This window comes from Oratosquilla oratoria, chromosome 10, assembly GCF_046742065.1.
Source record: "Oratosquilla oratoria isolate Oo_2021 chromosome 10, ASM4674206v1, whole genome shotgun sequence".
NCBI lineage: Eukaryota > Metazoa > Arthropoda > Malacostraca > Stomatopoda > Squillidae > Oratosquilla > Oratosquilla oratoria.
In genome coordinates this window covers 46,233,606-46,241,105 of record NC_134786.1, presented here as the reverse complement: position 1 = coordinate 46,241,105, position 7,500 = coordinate 46,233,606, and positions in this window count along the sequence as shown.

The following is a 7,500-nucleotide window of genomic DNA, read 5'->3' as shown; positions in this document are numbered from 1 at the left end:
GTAATAGAGTACTCATCAGAAATAAAGAAAGGGAAAGAGGAGAAGGAGGGGAGGAGGAAGAAGAAGAAGGGAAGGGATGAAAGGGCGCCCAGCAAAAAGAAAGAGGAAAAGGAAGAGAAGGAGGAGTGGAGGAGAAAAAAAGATAAGGAAGAGGCGGGGGAAGGAGGAAGAAGAGGAGGGGAAAAGTTGGAAGAATAGGACGAGAGAGAGGAGAAGGAAGAAAAAGAACGGAAAGAGGAGGGAAAGGAATGAAAAGGCATTTATCTAAAAGAAAGAATAAGAGGAGAAGGGGAGGAGAAGGGGAGGGGAGGGGAATAGGGGAGGAGGAAGAAGAGGAAGACATGAGTAAGGAGGAAGGCATGAAAGAAACGCGAGAGATTAATTGGTAAGAGTGGAAGACAAAAGGGAGAATGAGGAAGAACACAGAAAGGAAGGGTGAAGATGAGAGCAAGAGGTATTTCATCCGCATTTCTATCAAGATGGTCTTAAAAAAGAGATTTACTAACATATTAGGAAAAAAGGAGAAAGCTTAAAATCAATCAAGCTCATTTTTGAGTTGAGATTACTCTCCAATTATGAAAGAATTTCTTTGACGTTTTTTCGATATAATTAAGTAGAAGTTTTCTTGATTAAGAAAAGTCATCGTAGCAAAGGTATTAAGACTAACTTAGTTAAACCCCTTAATATGATAGAATAGCTAATATACATACATGCACACGGTAGCATATAATGTCAGTGGAGGACAAAATATAATTCTAGGAAGGGATGCCGAGCAGAATGTCAATGAAGGACATAATATTACGATGGGATGTAATGACAGTGGAGGACAAAAGATCACGATGAGATGTAATGATAGTGGAGGAAAAATATCACGGTAGGATATAATGTCACTGGAGGACAAAATATAATTTTAGGAAGGGATGCCGGACAGAATGTAGGGGGATAAAGTGTACAAAAGAGATCGGATGACCGTGAGTGACCAGATGTCCGTGATGGGGGAAATGTTAATTTTGATGGGAGAAATGTTAATGAAACATTGAATGTCAATGAAGGACCAAATATCAATGTAGAGCAAGGTGTCAATAACAAACAAAATTATAATGTAAGGCTTGATATTGAAACTCAAAACGTGTCAAAAAGAAATAATCACAAGTTTCATAATACCATGTACTTTAATGCTCGTAGTATTAGGAACAAATTTCAAGAAATACAGGCGTATGTCAAAAGCTAAGATCTCGATATGATATGAATAACCAAGACATGGTTAAATGGTAAAGAGTTTGAGGCTGAATTTAATATTGCGGGATTTAAACACTGTCATCAGGATAGAAACCACAAGAAAGGTGGAGGTGTTCTGTTGCACGTTAAAAACAATGTCCATGCTTGTGTTTTAGAGAAAATGAAACAGGGTGCATATGATAGTTTGCGAGTAGAATTAACCCAAACAAATGAACAAAAAATGAATGTAGATGTAATATATAGGTCAAAGACATTATCATTAGCAGACGACAAACTGTTATTTCAAGAACTGTCTAGTTTCTGCAACCGGGATTTATTGAAAATGGGCGATTTCAATTTTACTGACATTGATTGGATGACCCTTGAACATGGCCATATAAGTAGTCGCTTGATTGATTTTCTCGGTGACAATTGCTTAGTTCAGCATGTAAAAGAGCCCACAAGACATGGAAACTTATTCGATCTATTGATCACTAGCAGCGAAAGGATGATAAATAATGTAGAAGTCGGTAAAACTGTTGCAAATAGCGATCACAACTTATATTAAAACTACAAAAAAAAAAATAGAATATACTTGTGTTTCTAAAATACCCGATTTTAGTAAAACTCAGTTCATAGGACTACGTCAGGAGCTTCACCTTACAGATTGGGAGGCAAAATTAAGCAAAAGACTGTAGTTTAGGTATGGGAAATATTTCAAAATACGCATACTAAGATGATTCATACTTACATTCCTTTTAAGGACAGACGTCCCTCAAATCAGGCTTGCCCAAAATGGCTTGACAAAGAAACAGAAAAAGTATTGCTAAAAAGAGACAGGCTTATAAGAAATATAAGTACTCGGGTGCATCTAATAACTATCAAATTTATGTATTAATACAGAGAGATTTAAAAAAGACAATAAAAAAACGAAAAGGACAATACAAAATTAATATCACTGATAAATCCAAAGAGAATTCCAAAGAATTCTATAGTTACATTAGAGATAAAAAGGTTGTTAAGAATCACATTGGTCCACTATTATCTACTGACGGTCAACTTGAATATTCAAATGAAGGAATGTGTAACATTTTAAACAATTATTTTAGCTCAGTATTCGTAAACGAAACACCTCAAAGTGAACTCCAAACTGAAACCTGTGAAAAGTCTAGGGTAAACTTACTCACTACGATAAATATAACAAAAGAAAAAATTAAATGATGTATAGAGAAACTCAAAATTAATAAAACACCATGGCCTGGCGGTTGGCATGCAAGAATCTTAAAGGAAATGAAAAATGAGATTGTTGTTCCATTAAAAAATTATCTTTAAAAAATCCATCGTATCGAGAGATGTCCCATGAGAATGAAAACTAGCTAACGTTACTTCCATATTTAGAAAAAGGTGACAAAAAGAAACCAAATAACTATAGACCTATACGTTCGACTTCAGTCGTAGGAAAAATGATGGAAACTATCATTAGAGATGCTATCGAACATCATTTAGAAAGTGTTTGATAAATGATAGCCAGCAGGGTTTCAGACGGAAACGTTCTTGCATAACTAACTTATTTGAATTCTACAACACAGTTATCTCGAATTATGACAAAAGAAACAATATAGATTTAATATATCTAGACTTTGCAAAAGCTTTTGATACCATCCCCCACGAAAGACTACTTACTAAATGAGCTTCACACGGAATAAGTGGTAGCCTATTAAGTTGGACTAGTAATTGGTTGAATGATCGAAAACAGAGAGTTGTTTTAAATGGAAAAAGCTCTAGATGGAAAAATAATACAAGTGGAGTTCCTCAGGGTTCCGTTCTTGGTCTACTTCTATTCATATATATATATATATATATATATATATATATATATATATATATACTGTAAATATATATATATATATATATATATATATATATATATATCTATATTTATATATGTGTGTGTGTGTGTGTGTGTGTGTGTGTGTGTGTGTGGGTGGGTGTGTGTGTGTGTGTGTGTGTGTGTGTGTGTGTGTGTGTGTGTGTGTGTGTGTGTGTGTATATATAAATGATATAGACCATTGATTAAAATCGACTGTTTTCAAATTTGCTGATGATACAAAACTATGCGGAATGGTAAATAATTACTTAAACCAATTAGATATTCAAGAAGATTTAGATAGATTACACCAATGGTCTGAAAAGTGGCTAATGAAGTTTAACATAAGTAAATGCAAGGTAATGCACATAGGTAAAAATAACAGTTAGTACGATTGCAAGTTATTTGGAAATTTGTTAACAAAAGTGGATAGTGAAAAGGATCTCAGCGTAATTATCAGTAACGACCTCAAATCATCCAAGCAGAGTATTTCAGCCTCTGAGAAAGCAAATAAGATTCTAGGATTGATTTCGCGTTTTTTTTTTTTTTACTCCAAAAGTCCATCACTCATTAACAAGCTATACAAATCGTTAATTCGTCCACATTTGGAATATGATGTTTATGTATAGTCACCCGAAACCCATTAAAGACATTGACAGATTAGAAAAAGTACAACGGCGAGCCACAAAACTAATTTCAAATATAAAAAATAAATCATATGAAAATCGATTAAAACATATGAATCTGTTTTCCTTAAAAAAGTGTCAAAATTTTCACACTGCATAAGAATCTGACAAGAAACAATGGTCTCAAACAGTCCGGAAATAGATTTAATTTGGAAGTGGGTAGAAACAACTTCGCCAACCGTGTAGTTAATGAATGGAATAAACTTCCTGCAGAGACAGTGCGATGTAATTTAGTTCGAAGCTTTAAGAATCATTTAGATAAACACCTAAGCAAGATGCTGTAATGATTATCATTTATTTTATATTATTTGTTTGTTTTTTATCATTTGTCTGTTTGTTTATCGTTATGTGCTTGATTCTCATTTATTATTAGTTATATGTCAATTGATTATTATTTACTATTTACCTGTTTGTTCATTATTTAACTGTGCCTATGCATTTATTTATGTATTTTATTTATTATTTACATTATTATTGTTTTTATTTATTCATTTATTCATTCATTATTATTATGGTTTTTTTTTTCGCATCCGACCAAGTTATGAACCAAAAGGTCTCCTGTCGGCATGCTCCGCCTTTGTAATCCTTTGTAAACATACATACATATCTAAGGAAGGTGGATGAGAAAGACACGGGACTAGGGCCGAGTTTATTCCTGACCTGTTTTGTTTATAGCTTCTTGAGTTATTGAGTCGTGTTCCTCCTGTTTCCCCTGCCTCCTTTTCGGACATTTGGTCCACTACATTTGCGTCTTTAGATTATGTTCTATTTTTTACATTTGGGTTACGTTTTAATGTTGTTTTTTTGTCACACTTGCTTTATGTTCATTGCCATTTAAATTTTTCTTTTATCTTATTTTTTTTTTATGTCTGTTTGTAAGTTAGTTGTTTATTCTTGACACTTCTTTGCGGACATTTGGTCCACCTCCATTTGCGTCTCTGTCCTATGTTCTGATGTTTTTATGTTAGTGTTACGTTTGAGGCTTTTTTGCTACACTTGTTTTATGTTCACAGCCATGTAACTTATTTTATTTGTATTTTTGTAGTGTATTTTGTTTTATTGTAATTTAGTCGTTTGTTCTTAATACTTCATTTCGGACATTTGGTCCACCTCCATTTGCATCTCTATCCTATGGTCTGATGTTCTTACGGTAGTGTCACGTATTGTTACTCTTACTACGCTTGTTTTATGTTCACAGCCATGTAACTTTTTATTTGTATTTTTTTTGTACTAATATTTAATTTCTATCGTAATGTATTTATTATTGTAATGAGGTATGCTTTGTACATGTGTTTGTGAGGGTGAACCTTTCCCAGGTTTACCACTTCGACGATTTATAATGAGTTTACAATCTTGTAACCATTATACCCGCTGAAGACGATTCCTGGACGGGAATCGAAACATCGGGCAAATAAACCCTTCAATTGAGTCTGGTGTTTACAGTTTTCCAATATATATATATATATATATATATATATATATATATATATATATATATATATATATATATATATATATATATATATACTATAATAAAGTAGTAGCCTCTGTCTGTCTCTTTGTTTGTTTGTTCACGAACTCCTCCTAGGGTTTTGGAGATAGACCCCCATAACCCTATATATTCTGATACCCTATCACTCAAGGTACTTGGATAACTATATCCGGCCCCCCCAAAAAATAAAATGCTAAAGTTAAAGGTTAAAGGGGTATGGTGTGGTAACACACCACTACTGTAGTGTTTTCTTAACACGCATAGCATTTTTGTGACAAAAGTTACTATGATTAAACAAACCATTGTATGTGTTCATAGATATTATTGATATTTGTGAAATTAATGTTGCCACAAACTATGATAGCCTTTGTAAGGAAAAAGCATGTAAATGTAAAATGATTGTATATTTTTACCACATGTTGAAATATTGGTTATTTTTATTTTACTTTTTCGCGGGCGGTAATACAATCGAGTTTAAATATAATTAAAAGTTGGTTCAATTTTTCTCCTACGGCCGAGTGTATTTTATTTCCAAAGGGCGTCTCCCTCCTCAAATTATTTTTTTCTTATTTTCTTAACATTTATTTGTGTTACCTTTTCCACTGAGTTATATAGATACGTGTAGCTTTTTTCCACAAATTCTATCAAAATTAAAGTGAATGTGTGAAATGTATGTTTGTATGTATGTATACATATATTCATCTATATATGCATTTGTGTGTGCGCGCGCGTGCGTGTGTGTGAATGTGTGTGTGATTGTGTGTGTGTGTGTGTGTGTGTGTGTGTGTGTGTGTGTGTGTGTGTGTGTGTGTGTGTGTGAGTGTGTGTGTGTGTAATGCACCTTGGTTCACCTTGGTCTTTGGATCACTTGTTGGACTCGTGATCGACAGCTATTTCCTTACCGGAAGAGAGTTCAGAGCTCCTATGACCGACCTATGGGTAATGCTGTGACCTTACACGCACATACACCCCTAACAACCCGCCGACGAGAGTTGGAGTAACGACTCGAAGCGCAGCGATACTTAAATTATTTCAGCCCTGGGCAGGATTCGAACCCGGACCGCCATATTGACAGTCGGGGACTCTACCAACCGCGCCACCGAGTGTGTGTGTATGTGCGTGTGTGTGTGTGTGTGTGTGTGAGTGTGTGTGTGTGTGTGTGTGTGTGTGTGTGTGTGTGTGTGTGTGTGTGTGTGTGTGTGCGTGCGTGTGCGTGTGCGTGTGCGTGTGTGTGTGTGTGTGTGTGTGTGTGTGTGTGTGTGTGTGTGTGTGTGTGTGTGTGTGTGTGTGTGTGTGTGTGTTCATGCAGGTGTATGTGTGAATGTGTGATTGTGAGTGCACGTTTGTATTGTATGCATGCGTGCGCTCGCGTTTTCTTGAAATAGTCTCACCTCGCTCCAATAAAACAAGCGTGCAATTGCAAGCATCTCAACATGAGACGAGAGGGGCGTCTCACTTGAGAGCAAGTCTGAGTATTTCTAAAAAAAAAAAAGATAATTCTTAAGCATTTTGAGTGGGTTTCAGTGAGAGAATCAACGCGGTTGAGGAGTAGAAGTGGGAGGGGGAGGTGGGGGGTGGGAGGGGGGAGGGGGAGGTAGGGGAAGGGGGATGGGGATGGGAAGGTGGAAGGAAGAGGGGGAAGGGGATGGGAACGTGGATGGAGGCGGGGAGGAGTGTGGTATTCTCTTGTTTTGAACTCGAGTTGGAGGGGAGGGGTGGGGAGGGGGAGAGGGGGAAAGGGGACAGAAGTGAGAGTAAAAAGACTATTGTTTGATTGTTTGTTTGTTTGTGTGTTTGCTTTCGTTCCAACTTCCTCTTTGCTGAACGTTTTGTATTTCGGATTTAAATGTGTTTGTTTTTGTAGAATTTTCTTGTTTGTCTTGAATAGAGCTTTCTTGTAAACTTGATGTTTTCTTTGTTATTTTTTTGTTATTTTTTCATAATTGTTGTTTCGTATGATGGTTATCTTGTCCCAGTTTTATTTGTTAGTGACACACACACACACACACACACACACACACACACACACACACACACACACACACACACACACACACACACACTCGGTGGCGCAGTTGGTAGAACGATGAACTACTAGCATGGTGGTGCGCGTAGTGCTTGGTTCGAATCCTGCCCAGGGCCGAAATTAATTTCGGTACAGTTGCGCTTCGGGTCGTTACTCTGACTCTCGTGGGCGGGGAGTTGGGGGTGTGTGTGTGTGAAAGGTCATAGCATTA